This window comes from Desmodus rotundus, unplaced genomic scaffold (genome assembly GCF_022682495.2).
Source record: "Desmodus rotundus isolate HL8 unplaced genomic scaffold, HLdesRot8A.1 manual_scaffold_217, whole genome shotgun sequence".
In the NCBI taxonomy this organism is placed as follows: Eukaryota; Metazoa; Chordata; class Mammalia; order Chiroptera; family Phyllostomidae; genus Desmodus; species Desmodus rotundus.
In genome coordinates this window covers 1-14,931 of record NW_026527277.1, presented here as the reverse complement: position 1 = coordinate 14,931, position 14,931 = coordinate 1, and the positions used below count along the sequence as shown (strand labels likewise).

General features: G+C 42.8%; 1 long non-coding RNA gene across 1 annotated transcript; it reads right to left on the bottom strand.

Annotated features, from left to right (window-relative positions):
- Positions 1–13,262: 13,262 nt before the first annotated feature.
- Positions 13,263–14,472, bottom strand: LOC112322075 (uncharacterized). Its single transcript, XR_002976580.4, has 3 exons — positions 13,756–14,472; positions 13,527–13,640; positions 13,263–13,355 (listed from the first exon to the last, which is right to left on the bottom strand). It is a non-coding gene; the product is annotated as an uncharacterized lncRNA (long non-coding RNA).
- Positions 14,473–14,931: the final 459 nt, after the last annotated feature.

The window sequence follows — 14,931 nt, the reverse complement described above, 5'->3', positions numbered from 1 at the left end:
AAAGGCAAAAGGCAGATTGAGGTTGACAGTATTTCAGTATTTAAAGTAAGAACCAATAAAAAGCTAACTTAGTATCATCAAATACAGGAGTTTGTAACTCATGGTCCTTGCAATCATCAGACTATGAAGAGTCATGTATTTGGGGGTACCTATTTTTAAAAAGGTATACCCAGGAGAGTTACCAAGAAATAGTGTCATAAAAAGTGGTTGAAAGAGCAGAGGCTATTTTGGGTGGAAAGAAAGAGAAGCACGATGGCTGGCTCCAAATAGTTGTCGAGCTGTCATAGAACATCTTAGGTTATGCTGCTCCATTAGGCAGAACAAGAACTGGAGGGTGGAAGCTAGCACTCACAGAGACTCAGAACTTTAGAGGTAAAAGGGATGTTAGGGACTTCGTCCACCCACCTTACAGAGGAGTCTAAAAGATGGGGTGACTTACCTCAGATCACATAGCTAGTTAGTGCAACGGGGTTTACACGGAGGTCTCCCACCTCCAAGATCAGGGTGCTTTCTCAACAGCACGCTAATTCCCAGAGCCCATTCCAAACCACATCCACACTCTTTATGATTTTGGTACTTTACCTCCTCAAACTTAGCTAAATACGTTTTCCTCCATTTTCAAGGAAAATATGAACTCAGTGGGAACCGTCTCTCCTTCACTCTCTTACATGCCTGAATGTCCTCCCTCTCTTTTCAAAATAATGAAGTATCCATTTCCTTCTCCAATAAATCTTAGCCTGGAGAATCTTGTAATAACACATATAAGCACAACATAACTACAAAATACAATGATTAATACCAAAATGATATCCCAAATAAACAGATCAGTGAAAAAGAAACAACATAGAAAGCTAGAAAGCTCCACCATAGAACCCTACAGACCTTTTGTTTGTTTCAAATTATGAGAAAGTTTATTTAGAAAGTTACAGAGGTTGTGGAAGTGAGCCAGCTGGGCCGCATGGACTTAGGAAACAAGTTACAGAAGCAAAAGAAGGACCCTTGGTGCTCAGAGAGGGAAAGGCACAGGTAAGAGGCCTGGGGGAAGGAGAGGGGACGGGGGAAGAAGAGGATGAGAAAGGCCAGGGCATGCTCCCAGGAGGTAGAGCTTGCTGATCTTTTTTCTTTTCTTTTCTTTTTTTTTTTTTACAGATCAGTTATTTAATTAGGTTTTTCCTGATCTTTTTTCTTAAATAACAAATGTGGTTTTGTATTCTCTAGAAACAACTGGTACCAGAGAGAAGCAGTACAGATGTTTTCTCTCGGGCAACAGCAAGAAGTCTGCAAGCAGTTGGATTCCGCTGTGGGGGAAACACACGAGGGCAGCTCAGGGCTGACCGGGCAGCCCCAAGAAGCTGTGGGGGGCCCCACAGCACAGTGCCCTACATCACGGTACACCCAGGGGCAGGGCCCGTCAGTCACCCAGCTTCTACTGAGCTGCAACTGAGCCAGGTGCTAGGGGGAACGAAGGGGAATCGGGAACACCCACAGTCCCTGCCTCAGAGAGCTCCTAGTCTGCTAAGAGACACTGGCTTGTAAATAATTACAAAGCAGAATTGTGTCATGACAGAGTTAGTTACAGGAATGGCACGAAGGAGGAAGGATGGATGGGCTGCCTTTGCCAAGAGAGTAAAGACCACTGGTCAGAGAAGATAATAAAATTGCCACATTGGATAGCATTTTCATTTCCATTATTATCTCATTTATACTTACGATGGGCCTATGCAGTAAATACGTCACTAACCTCATTTTACGGTTGAGGAAAATAGCACCCCCCCCAGGATGTGACTCACCCAATGCCATAAAGTAGAAGATCTGAATGGAATTCAGTACCTTGAACTTGAAACTGTGATTTGTAACCCTAACACTCACTAAGCTCTTCCTAGGCAGTCTGTGTGCATCATCTCATTTAATTTCTGCAGCAACAATTCTTAACAGTCTTCATTTTATAAATGAGAAAAGCAAGACTTTCAGAAGTTCAAGTAACTTATGCAAGCCAGGATTTGAATTGAGCTACAGCTCAGAACCTGAGCCCCTAACCACCCTACTGTACTGAGCAGCTTCCCATCCTTCTGCAAGTAAGTGCTTCAGTTTTCAATGATTCCAACTAGCATGGTGCCGCTGGTGGCAGACACACCTGCGTTGGAACCCCTCCTTGACCCTCTACCAGATCTCTGACCTTAAGATAATTTGTTTAACTTTCCCTTCCCTTCACATTTCTCACCTATAAAATAGGAATCCTATGTATCTGGCCACCCAGTTATTTTTGCACACAGATACTCACTCATTCTTTGATTTTGCATTTGACCCAATTTGTAGTCATTACTGTTGTCTGCCTTTACCAGTAGGACATAGGCTACATGAGGGCCAGGACTGTCTATCCATGTCTCGCTCACCATTGTGACTCCTACATGCAGCACAGGGCCTGACACATGGCAGGCACCCAACAAACATCTGTTCGGTCAGCAACCCATCCCAGAGGAAAATGGGTTCTCTCTCTCCTGGCTTCATTAGATGACTTCCCTGGAAGGATTCTGGGAGAAGTAACCAGGGTGTTGAGGTATTATGAATGACCACCGCTGGGTAATTCGGAACCATCTTTTGCAAGGGAGGTGAGATAGTGATTGGCAACCCTACTGGGATCACAAGTAGGGCCAGCATCACAAGAGTGTGACCTGTGTAGTCACACAGGGCTCTGGGCTCAGAAGGGCCCTGCACATGGGTTAATGCTCTGCTGTTGCTGTCTCGAAATTCTTAGTAATTTTTGAACAACGACCCTTGCATTTTCACTTTGCACAGTGTGCTGCAAATTATGCAGCTGGTTGTGATCACACCCAATGGGTGGTGAGGGAGGAAATGGAAACAGGAGGAAATTTTCTACCAAAACAAGGTGGAGGAATGCTGGAAAGTCTGAAACTGGGAACACTGTCTATTGTATGAGTTTGTACCTATGTGCCCAGCTCCTCCTGAAATGGACTGTGAGCTCCTCTACAGCAGAGATGATACCTGATTCAGTACTGACTGTAGCTTAAAATGGTGCCTAGCATTTTCTTTTAATTAAGTTTATGATTTGATTTTGAGATAATTATAGATTCTATAGGTTAATTGTAAGAAATAATACAATGAGATCCCATCTAGGCCATACTCAATTTTCTCCAGTGCCAGCATCTCACAAAACTATAGTGCAATATCACAGAGATATTGGTCAAGACACGACCTTGCCACCATCACAACGACCCCTCATGGTGCCCTTTTAGAAGTGCATGGACTTCCCTTCCACCTCCATACCTGACTCCTGGCAAGCACTGATGTGTTCTCTGTTTCTGTAATTTCATCATTTCAAGAATGTTACATAAATAGACTCACACAGTATGTAACCTTGTGGAACTGGCTTTTTTCACTCAGCATAATTCTCTGGAGAGTCCTCAGTTGCATGTAACAATAGCTCATTCCTTCTTATGGCCAAGTGGTATAGATGTAACCACAATCTAACCATTTATCCATTGGAGGACATCTGGATGTTTCCAGTTTGGGGCTATTATAGATAAATCTGCTGAAATCCATGTATGATTTTTTATGTGAACAGAAGTGTTTATTTCTTTTAAATACCCAGGAGTGCAAATGCTGAGTTTTATGTTTACCTTTTTTTTTTAAGATTTTATTTATTTATTTTTAGAGAGGGGGGAAGGGAGGAAGAAAGGGAGAGAAACATCGATGTGTGAGGATTGACTGCCTCTTGCACGCCCCCAGCTGGGGACCTGGCAGGCAACCCAGGTATGTGCCCTGACTGGGAATTGAACCAGTGACCTTTCAGTTTGCAGGCCAGCACTAAATCCACTGAGCCACACCAGCCAGGGCATGTTTACCTTTTAAAGATACTGCCCAACTGTTTCCCAGGGTGGCTCTACCATTTTGCATTCCACCTGCAATGTACGAGAGATCCAGTTTCTCTGCATTCTCACCAACATTTGAGTTATCACAGTTTTTTTTTATTTTAGCCATTCTAATACGTGGGCAGTCATATCTAATTGTGGCTTTAATTTGCATTTCTCTAATGGCTAAGTATATTAAACATCTCTTCCTGTGCTTATTTACCACTTGTATATTGTCTTTGATGAAATAGGTCTTGACATTTGCCCATTTCCTAATTGGATCATTTGGTTTTTGACAGTTGACTTTTAAGAGTTCTTTCTATATTCTACATATCAGGGCTTTGTCAGATATGTGGTTTGCAAATACGTTCTCCCACTCTGAAGCTTGTCTTTGTATCCTATTCACAAAGGCTTTCCCAGTACAAAAGTTTTTAATTCTGATGTTCTATTCATCAATTGTTCCTTTTATGGATCATGTTTTTTTGGTGTCAAGTCTAAGAACTCTGGACTTAAATCCTACATATTTACTCCTTATGTTTTATTTCAAGAGTTTCCTAGTTTTGTGTTTTACATTCAAGTTCATGATACGTGAAGAGGTAACTTCTGTATAAGGTGTGAGAATATTGCAAGGGCTTTGTTTGTTTTGTCCAGTTGCTCCAGCACCATTTACTGAAAATGCTATCTTTCCTCCACTGGATTGTTTCGGCATATTTGTTAAAATTTAGTTGGGCATATTTGGGTGGGTCTTGTCCTGGGTTTTCTGTTCTGTTCCATTGATCTACATGTCTGTTCCCCCACCAACAGCACCCAGTCTTTATTGCCGTAGCTTCGTAAGTCTTGAAAGCAGATAAAGTGACTCCTTTTCAAAATGATTCTTCATTTTCAAAATCAGTGATTCTTCATTTTCAAAAGTGTCTTAGATATTGTAGTTCTTTTGCCTATGCATATAAATTTTACTTATTTATTTATTTTTAGAGAGAGGGGAAGGGAGGGAGAAAGAGAGGGAGAGGAACATCAATGTGTGGTTTACTCTCATGCGCCCCCTACTGGGGACCTGGCCTGCAACCCAGGCATGTGCCCTGACTGGGAATCAAGCCAGCAACCCTTTGGTTCACAGGCCGGCACTCAGTCCACTGACCCACACCAGCCAGGGTTCCATATAAATTTTAAAATAACTTTTTTTAAGAGAGAAGGGAAGGGAAGGATAAAGAGTGGGAGAGAAACATCTATGTAAGAGAGAAACATTGATTGGTTGCCTCTCACCGTACCTCATCAGGGGACCGGCCTGCAACCCAGGTATGTTCCCTGACCAGGAATCAAACAAGCAAACTTTCAGTTTGCAAGACAGTGCACAACCAACCGAGCCACACTGGGCAGGGCAAATTTTAGAATAATTTTATCTGTAACTACAAAAAAACTTTCTGGGATTTTAAAAGGAATTGTGTTAAACTGTATATTAATTTGGTGAAAATTGACATATTTATTACAATTAATCTTTTAATCCATGAACACCATTTGTTTATTTAAAAAATTTAAAATTTTTATCAGTGTTGTGTAATTTTAAGCATACCAATTCTATACATGTTCTGTTAGGTTTATACCTATTTAATTTTTTGATGATTATAAATGGCACATTGCCCTGGCTGGGTAGTTCAGTTGATTAGAGTGTCCTCCCAATACATCAGGGTTTCAGGTCCCATCCCTGGTCAAGACACGTACCAGAATCAACCAATGAATGCATCAATAAGTGGAATGACAAATCAATCTCTCCTCTCTCTCTCTTTCTCCTCCTACCCCCTTCCTCTCTCTGTCTAAAATCAATTTTTAAAAAAGATAAATACTCTTCAATAAAACATATGGCATATTACCATATTTTGCCATGTATAATGTGCACTCATGTTTTTAGCCCAAACTTTCAGGAAAAAAATCTTTTGTTTTAATTTTTAATTCAAGTATTTATTTATTTATATTTAGATACTTGTCTTTTGTATTATAAAGGAATTTTAGCATTTATTTTTGAACATATTATGGTACAAGGAATTTTATCTAACAAATAATTACAAAACACAAGAACAGATACAAGGTATTTCAGGTACTACCCATGTATGATGCACATCCTTATTTTCCCTCAAAAATTTGGGCAAAAAAAGTGCTCATTATACACAGCAAAATATGGTATTTTAAATTTCTATGTCAACATATTCATAGCTAGTATATGAAAATACAATTTTTGTGTTTTATCTTGTATCCTATGAGCTTGCTGATCTTATGTTAGTTCTAAAACTTTTTTAAAGATTTCTGAGATTTTCACATACACTATGTGTCTAGAGACACATAAATTATGTGTCATCTAAAAATGGGACAGTTTCCTTTCTTTGTTTCCAATCTGTATGCCTTTTATTTCCTTACTGCACTGGCTAGAAGTTCCAGTGCTACAATAAATATGAGTGATAAGAGAGGTCATCCTTGCCTTGTTCCCAATTTTAGAAGGAAAGCATCCAGTATTTCACCATTAAGTATAATGTTAGCTGCAGGGATTTTTTGGTAAATTCTCTTCATCAAGTTGAGGAAGTTCTCCTCTATTCCTACTTTACTGAGAGGTTTTTTTTTAATGAATGGATGTTGAATTTTGTCAAAAAAAATTTCTGTATCTTTGGCATGATCATGACATAATTCATTGATTGGAATTCTGGGTTGACAGTTTTTGGTTTTTTCTGTACTGACAAAAAAAAACCTTTTCCATTTATTTCTAGCCTCCATGATTTCTAATGAGAAGTTGGCTGTCACTTCAATTATTTTTCTTCAGTAAGTAAGGTGTCATCCTCTGGCTTTTTTTCTTTGTGTTCAATTTTCAGAAGTTTAATTGTGATGTGTCTTGGTATTAATTTCTTTAGGTTTATCTTGTTTAGGGTTTACTCAGTTTTTTGAATCTATAGGTTTATATTTCCTGCCAAATTTGAGAAGTCTTCAGCCATTATTGCATCAATTACCTTTTCAATCTGGTGCTCTTTGTCCTTTCCTTCTAGGCTTCGGATGACACAAATGTTAGATATTTATTATAGTCCCATAGGTTCTTGAGGCTCTAAAGGAGTTTTTTTTGGTTTTGTTTTTTCAGCATGCTCTCTCTCTCTCTTGTTTAAATTGGTTAATTTCTGTTGCTCTGTCTTCCAGTTCAGTGATTTTTCCCCCTCTGTCACGTCCTTTCTTCTATTGGGCCCATCCACTGAGATACTTATTTCAGTTATTGCATTTTTCTGTTCTAAAATTTCCATTTGGGTCTTCGCTACATATCCATTTTTTTGCTGAGGCTTTCTATTTTCACATTTGTTTCAAGCTTATGGGTAATTGCTCACTGAAACATTTTTATCGCTGCTGCTTTGAACTCTTTGTCATGTAATTCTTTTTTTTTTTTAAATATATTTATTGATTATGCTATTACAGCTGTCCCATTTCCCCCCCCACTCCACTCCATCCTGCCCACCCCCCTCCCTCCCACATTCCCCCCCTATAGTTCATGTCCATAGGTCATACTTATAAGTTCTTTGACTTCTACATTTCCTACACTATTTTTACCTTCCCCCTGTCTATTTTCCACCTATCATCTATGCTACTTATTCTCTGTACCTTTACCCCTCTCTCCCCCTCCCACTCCCTTAATGACAACCCTCATGTTCTAGTTGTTTGCCTAGTTTGCTCTCATTTTTGTTTTATGTGTGGCCATTAATAACTGTGAGTTTGCTGTCATTTTTACTGTTCCAATTTTTGATCTTCTTTTTCTTAGGTAACTCCCTTTAACATTTCATATAATAAGGGCTTGGTGATGATGAGCTTCTTTAACTTGACCTTATCTGAGAAGCACTTTATCTTCCCTTCCATTCTAAGTGATAGCTTTGCTGGATACAGTAATCTTGGATGTAGGTCCTTGCATTTAATCTTGGGTAATGTAATTATGATGTGCTTTGGCGTGTTCCTCCTTGGGTCCAGCTTCTTTGGGACTCTCTGAGCTTCCTGGACTTCCCGGAAGTCTATTTCCTTTGCCAGATTAGGGAAGTTCTCCATTATTTGTTCAAATAAGTTTTCAAATTTTTGTTCTTCCTCTTCTCCTTCTGGCACCCCTATAATTCGGATGTTGGAACGTTTCAAGGCGTCCGGGAGGTTCCTAAGCCTCTCCTCATTTTTCCAAGTTCTTGTTTCTTCATTCTTTTCTGGTTGGATGCTTGTTTCTTCCTTCTGGTCCACACCATTGATTTGAGTCCCAGTTTCCTTCTCATCACTATTGGTTCCCTGTACATTTTCCTTTGTTTCTCTTAGCATAGGCTTCATTTTTTCATCTGTTTTTCGAATAGATTCAACCAAGTCTGTGAGCATATTGATAACCAGTGCTTTGAACTGTGCATCCGATAGGTTGGCTATCTCTTCGTCGCTTAGTTGTATTTTTTCTGGAGCTTTGAAGTGTTCTGTCATTTGGGCCATTTTTGTTTGTTTGTCTTGGCGCGTCTGTTACTTTAAGGGGCGGAGACTTAGGTGTTCACCGGGGCGGGGTAATGCTGGTCACAGCGCTGTGACGCTGTACGAGGGGGAGGGGTCGAGTGGGAGCAATGGCGCCCCCCACGCTCTCCTCCGGATTTCAGTCTTTCACTCCGCTACCCACAATCAAACTGGGCCACTCTGGTGCTGGTTCCCGAGTAAGTGGGCCTGTGCACACTCTAGGCCCCTGTGGGTCTCTCCAACAACCTCTCCCGTGAGGCTGGGAGTCTCTCCTGCTGCTGCCCCAACCCCCACGGGCGTTTTCAATGAGGTTTGAGGCTTTATTTCCCTGAGCTGGAGCCCTGGGTTACGCAGTCTGCTTCGCTCCCTGCCGTTTGTCCAGTTTATCTGTGGGCGAATGTGGTGCCGCGGGGTGCTACCCACTGCTCTGCCTGCCCCGCTCTCCGCCACTCTGAGTCCGCCCCTCTGGGTTTATCTGTGCAAATGTGGGGCCGCAGGGTCTGCTAGTGCTCAGACTGCCTGCGCCATTTGTCCCACACTCCACCAGTCTCGGTCCCGCCACAGCCACGTGAGTCCTCTCCACCCCGGTGCCCGTCTCCGCCCCTCCTACCAGTCTGGATGAATGGTTATTTTCTATTTTCTTGGTGTTGGTCCCCCTTGCTGTTTGATTCTCTGTCAATTCTGGTTGTGCGAGGAGGCGCAGTGTGTCTACCTGCGCCGCCATCTTGGTTCTCTGTCATGTAATTCTAACACCTCTGTTATCTTGGTGTTGGTAACTATTGATAGTCTTTTTTCATTCACCTTGAGATCTCACACTACTTTTTAAATTGAGTGATTTTCAACTGAAACTGGACATCATTATTGGACTTCAGATCTTATTTAAAAATTGTTTCTTTTTTGCAAAGAAATGTCACCTTTATTATATATTCTGCTGTACTGATCTAGTTTTCTTTTTTTTTTTTTAATTTTTATTGTTATTCAATTACAGTTGTATGCCTTTTCTCCCCATCCCTCCACCCCACCCCAGGTGAACCCACCTCCCTCCCCCACCTCCACCCTCCCCCTTGGTTTTGTCCATGTGTCCTTTATAGTAGTTCCTGTAATCCCCTCTTCCCACTGTCCCCGCCCCCCCCCCCCCCCCCCGCCCTGGCTATTGTTAGATTGTTCTTAACTTCAATGTCTCTGGTTATATTTTGTTTGCTTTTTTCTTCTATTGATTATGTTCCAGTTAAAGGTGAGATCATATGGTATTTCTCCCTCACCTCCTGGCTTATTTCACTTAGCATAATGCTCTCCAGTTTCATCCATGCTGTTGCAAAGAGTATAAGCTCCTTCTTTCTCTCTGCTGCGTAGAATTCCATTGTGTAAATATACCATAGTTTTTGGATCCACTCGTTTGCTGATGGGCACTTCGGTTGCTTCCAGTACTTGGCTATTGTAAATTGTTTTGCTATGAACATTGGGGTGCACAGGTTCTTTTGGATTTAAAAATTCTGTTTCAATTGGCGTTTTTATGACACCACTCCAGTAGCGGAATGTGCAAGTAGAACTCTAGGTTCCCCACTTAATCCCTGTTAACATCCAAGGGTACAAGTGCTCATTATCACTGCTGGGTAGGATGGGAATTCAAATTTCCCACATCGTTTCTACTGACTCTGCAGTGGGTGGGTGGTGGCCTCATGATTGTGGGTGATGGTGACAGTTCTGACTATCCACTAGATCTCCTCCAACAGCCCCCCACAGGGAGGGGAAGGGTTGGCATATTACTGTTGGGTGGGAATGAATGTCCAGACCCTGTTGGGGCCCCCTCTCACAATACATGGGTAAGGGAGTTCATTATCAGCTGAGGGATAAAAGTTCCAACTCCCTAATTGGCCTATACCACCCTGGCATTGTGTTGGGACACCTGGGACCCCTATAGACTAGGCTACCCACTCAGCTTTGCCAGCATGGATGGTAATGGGGCCACATTTTTTTTCTGTGTTTTTTGGATGGAGTAGGGCAGTTATTGTCTAAAACATTTGTTTGCTGGAGAAAGAAGCATTTTGTTGGGGCCTTCTTTTTTCTGTCTGCAGTCATTGGGATTGCCAGCTTCTTATACATCCATTTACCTTATACATCCAAGACTTAGCTCCAAGTCTTGGATGTATAAGGTAAAAAGAAAACCCAGGGAATTCGTTGCCACATCATTCCTCAAGTCCTGAGGTCCCTAACTCATCTGCTTTCTTTTCTCCATCTCTGAGTCTTCTTGTTTATTTACTTTTAATATATTCTGCCCAGTTGTACTTAGAAGAATAGAGAAAAATATATCTACTCCATCTTCCCAGAAATGGAAGTCTTGCCTAGCACTTTTAAAAGGGCATATCTGACCATGTGACTCACTGGTTAAAACCTTTCAGTGGCTTCCAATCACTAAGGATAAAGACCAAAACCCTTTGCATGGCTCTGTTGGACAGTCTTGCATGACCTGGTCCCTATCAGGGATAAATATCTAACAACCAACTCTGGTGGAGGCAGGCAGAGGGAAACCCTGATTTGTAGTGCTTGCTGATTTACTACTATTAGGGCCAATTTTAAGCTACCAACATGACATCGCTAATATGGAAGCGACGCTAACAATTGATTCCTGCATATCATTGCAGACTCATTTCTATCACTCTTTCTCTTTATACTCCAGGCATTCCAAGCTTCTTTACCTGGTATTCCAAGCACTAGACATTCTCTAGCTTCCAGCCCCTTCTACACAATTGGCTCTACCTGGAATGCCATTCTTCCACATCTCTCAGTGTGTGTACGTGATGGAGGCAGCTTGCATCAGCTTACAAGAACAATTGTTAAACTGTCAGGAATTTTGATATCTGGCTGTGAAAACTACGAATTAGGGCTTTAAAAAAAGAGCTTGTTTTTAAGCATTCATCAGCACACTACTGCATCCACTCCTCTTTGTCTGGCTCACCCTTCAATCTCCAACCATCGTTTCTCTGAAGAGGACTTCCTCCTACTCTCTGGACTTACTTTCTATCAATACTTCAAAGCACCGTTCACTTCTCTTTCCTAAAATTCATTGGAATTGTCTGTCATTAATTGACAATCACACCCTAAGGTGAACGATGAAAGGAGCCTTTTGCAAATTCTTAAAATATCAGAAGTCTTTTTAGCTAGACCAGCATGGTGTGGTTGACACACAGCAGGTTCTGTAGCTATTTTAAAAATAATTGTTGAATGAATGGATGGCTGAAAGGAATAGAACTAAAGTAAAATTATAACCTATTGCATTGTAACCTGAGTGAAATTATGAAGAAGGATAAGAATCTGTATAAAACCTGCAATATGTTTTCTTAGGTTTATGCAGCAGAATCTAGTCTACAGACTTCTATGGCCAATCACCACAGCCAAACAACTCTCCTAAAGACAGATAACACATGAGGTTTTCAGAGCTTAATGGAACCACCCCTAAAATCACTCATCTCCCCACTGTAGCTTGTAAATTGCTGCATCCTCTCTTGCATCCCTACAATACCTTCATCTTCATAAAGCTCCAAAACTAAAAAATTTTAAGATTATGTCACTGTTAGTCCTCTCCACTAATTTATTCCTCCAATATTTTCCTGTAACATCTGCAACAAAATCCCTGATCTGGCCCCTGCCTGCCTGTCTGACATCTCTACCATACTCCCTTTACTCAATAAGCTTCAAATTTATTCATTCAGCATATATTGAGCACCTGCAATGTACCAGGCACTGTTCCACGAGTTTTGGTTACCAATAAACAAAGCAATCAAAATCCTAATTTGGTAAGGACACACAAAAAACAATAAACCTAATAAATGATTACATGAATAAATATGATAAAAGGTACATGTAGCATTTTTTTTAAAAAAAAGAAATGCATAGTAAAACTAAAGGGTAGCAGGTCAGGCAGAGCCTTTTAAGCCAGTATAAGGATTTCAGCTCAAATATCACTCTGCACAGGGGCCTCATCACCCAAAGTAATGTAATGTTGCCTCCATCTCCCCTCAGTCTCATGACCTTGTTTTGTATTCTTCATAGCATTTAGTTATACCAGAGATTTTCTAATGCATTTATTCATTGACTTGTCTAATTGTTTCCCTACCAGGAGTTTGACTCCTTAATCAGTGTCTCTTTCCTGTTTACTAGGGCACCCCTCCCACAACAAAATGGAATTATCTTCTGGAGGGCAGGCCCCTTATAGTACCGGGTTCCCCTGCTAGGTGAGTGTTCTAGGAACCCATCTGTTATCCGTTCAGTGTATCAGCTGGCGTTGTTGTGAGAGGCTGCATTGGGTTTCAGTGATTTTTTCTGAAGACTCTTTCAACACATTTGCCCATTTCATGATGGGTGATTTACGAGTGCACCTGCCCACACTGCTCTGAGTGTTCAGCAGTTTTTGACCAAAATGGCATGATCCCGGTGCCCCACCCTCCCCATTCACTAGATCTCACTCCAGCAATTTCATTTTGTTTCCCCAGATGAAAGAAGTCCTCATAGGGAAATGTTTTGCTGATGTGGAAGAAGTTAAACAAAAATGGCAGAAGCACTAAAAGGCATCAAAATTGAGTTCAAAAACTGTTTTGAGCAGTGGGAAAAACATCTCACTAGGTGTATTGCATCAAATGGAGAGTACTTTGCAGGTGACTGAAGTTTAAACATGTAAGAATAAATACACAATTTTTTATAAATAAATTCTGGGGGGGGGGGTTGGTCCCGCCTCATGTAAACAGCACTTGGAACATACTCAATGAATTTGTTGAAGGATAAATATGCCTTCAATATCTTAATTTACTAAGGATTTCTAGTCTTCATATAGGGGCCTGTAGGAACACAATAAGTAGACAATAGGAATCTTAACATGTAATCATTAACAAAACTTGAGCTAAGAAAAACTTTGTAGGGTTCCCATAATGTTTTAAGGCTTCAAACAAGTTTTCTCTTCCCAAGTCTGGTCACAGTTGTAACGTTTTCACGAATTTGTTGTTCCTGTTTATGAATAAGACAGGGGAACAAATGTCAAATGGAGTCAACACACTCCATTGCTATCCAATTTTCTCTTAAGAGAAAAAAAGGGGAGCCCTGACTAGGAGGCTCAGTTGGTTGGACTGTGGACCAGTTCACCAAAAGGTTTCAGTTGGATCCGGTCCGCGAACGTACCTAGGTTGCAGGTTCCCATCCCGTCAACGCATTGCAAGGGAGGGAGGCAGCGGATGGATGTTCCTCTCCCAAACTGATGTTTTCCTCTCTCTCTCCCCCTCTCCCTTCTTCTCTCTAAAAGTAATTTAAAGAGAGAGGGAGAGAAAGAAAATATGAGATTTCAAATAAGCCAAAAAAGCACCTGTACTTTATGTAACCCTCATACAAGATTCCCTTTTGCATCTCTAACCTTAGCTGGGAAAGAATGACCGGTAAGAATTAATAGTTGAATGTCTCACACAAATTCAAGTACTGCGACCAAAGATATGAATGGCTATGGCTCAAGGAGTGGAAAGAGGGCCGAAATTAGGGAGAAAGAACCCCACAGACGACCAGCTGAGGAACGGGAAACGAGTGCTCAAGTGCGAGAAGTTGACGTCGTGTTCCTTAACCAAATGCCATTCTAGAGCAGCTGGAGACGGCAGCTCCCAGGCTCCCGAGCTTCCTTCCTCCCGCCAGTTATTTCAGGTGGGCAGGTGAAGGCGGGGCTGGAGAATTCCTGCTCAGTTCGGCCCTGGGAGACGTTCGGTGGCTCCTTCCTCTTCGTCAGACCCTGAGCATTTCCCGAATTGGGCTCAGGAATCCAAACGGTGCCTGGGCTCCAGTTCTCCCCGGCCTCACGCCTGGCTCGGAAGCCGCTCACGATTTGCGAACAGCGAGTGTGCGGACTGGGGTTCCGGCAGCAAGAGGGAGGGGGCCCCCTTCGCCCCGTTCCCGGCGGAACGCGGAGGAAAACCCGCCAGCACGCGAGAGGCGCAGCGGCCTTGAAGGCGGGGCGTGGCCAGGGACTCAGGTCGCGGCCAGACGGAGGAAGCAGCCGCCGCCCCAGCTGTGTGGTTGGGGGCTTCCCGCGGGAATGGGACCGGAGCTAGTCCTTCTGAGCTTTACTACCCGGCTCGCTCACGTCTGCCCGGCCCCGCCCGGCCCCGCCCAGCTGCTCCGGCCACCGCCTCCTCCCCAGCCAACACAGGAGGGGCGAAACCTCTGCCAGCGCCTTTAAGAGGCGTGGCAACGTGCTCCGCCCCCACCCACCCCTCGCGCGCCAGTTAGGGGTGGGGTACTCGAGGACGCGCTGGGGCCGGAGTGGAAACGAGGTGTGTGCTGGTGCGCAGGCGCAGTGGACGGACGGCGGACCTTGTGTTTCCAAAATGGCGGCAGCGATGGATGTGGATACCCCCAGCGGCACCAACAGCGGCGCGGGCAAGAAGCGCTTTGAAGTGAAAAAGGTTGGGTCTCGCCAGCGCCTTCCTCAGGGAAGCTAGAGAGGCTCGGATCTGGCTGGCAGGCCCTAGGATGACCGAGGCGCGTGGGAAAGGGGTTCATTTCAGGACGTTTCTGAAACCGGGTACCACGCAAGGAAGCCGAG